We start from the raw sequence: 1039 nt of genomic DNA, 5'->3' as shown, positions 1-1039 counted from the left end.
GTCAGATGTCAGGTCCAGGCCCCAGTCCTTGGGTGTCAGATGTCAGGTCCAGGCCCCAGTCCTTGGGCGTCAGACGTCAGGTCCAGGCCCTAGTCTTTGGGCGTCAGATGTCTGGTCAAGGCTCTAGTCCTTGGGCGTCAGATGTCTGGTCCAGGCTCTAGTCCTTGGGGGTCAGACGTCAGGTCCAGGCCCCAGTCCTTGGGGGTCAGATGTCAGGTCCAGGCTCTAGTCCTTGGGCGTCAGACGTCAGGTCCAGGCCCCAGTCTTTGGGTGTCAGATGTCAGGTCCAGGCCCCAGTCGTTGGGCGTCAGATGTCAGGTCCAGGCCCCAGTCCTTGGGCGTCAGATGTCAGGTCCAGGCCCCAGTCCTTGGGCGTCAGACGTCAGGTCCAGGCCCCAGTCCTTGGGTGTCAGATGTCAGGTCCAGGCTCTAGTCCTTGGGTGTCAGATGTCAGGTCCAGGCCCCAGTCCTTGGGTGTCAGATGTCAGGTCCAGGCCCCAGTCCTTGGGCGTCAGACGTCAGGTCCAGGCCCTAGTCTTTGGGCGTCAGATGTCTGGTCAAGGCTCTAGTCCTTGGGCGTCAGATGTCTGGTCCAGGCTCTAGTCCTTGGGGGTCAGACGTCAGGTCCAGGCCCCAGTCCTTGGGGGTCAGATGTCAGGTCCAGGCTCTAGTCCTTGGGCGTCAGACGTCAGGTCCAGGCCCCAGTCTTTGGGTGTCAGATGTCAGGTCCAGGCCCCAGTCGTTGGGCGTCAGATGTCAGGTCCAGGCCCCAGTCCTTGGGCGTCAGATGTCAGGTCCAGGCCCCAGTCCTTGGGCGTCAGATGTCAGGTCCAGGCCCCAGTCCTTGGGTGTCAGATGTCAGGTCCAGGCTCTAGTCCTTGGGTGTCAGATGTCAGGTCCAGGCCCCAGTCCTTGGGTGTCAGATGTCAGGTCCAGGCCCCAGTCCTTGGGCGTCAGACGTCAGGTCCAGGCCCTAGTCTTTGGGCGTCAGATGTCTGGTCAAGGCTCTAGTCCTTGGGCGTCAGATGTCTGGTCCAGG

General features: G+C 61.7%; 1 protein-coding gene across 1 annotated transcript in view; it reads left to right on the top strand.

Moving 5' to 3' along the window:
* LOC123961519 (receptor-type tyrosine-protein phosphatase beta-like) overlaps nt 1-1039 on the top strand; it is a 59685-nt gene that overhangs the window by 41566 nt on the left and 17080 nt on the right. The window lies entirely within an intron of this gene.

The sequence above is a fragment of the Micropterus dolomieu genome, linkage group LG22 (assembly GCF_021292245.1).
Source record: "Micropterus dolomieu isolate WLL.071019.BEF.003 ecotype Adirondacks linkage group LG22, ASM2129224v1, whole genome shotgun sequence".
Lineage (NCBI taxonomy): Eukaryota > Metazoa > Chordata > Actinopteri > Centrarchiformes > Centrarchidae > Micropterus > Micropterus dolomieu.
Note: the sequence above shows the minus strand (reverse complement) of the source record. Positions and strands in the feature narration are given on the sequence as shown.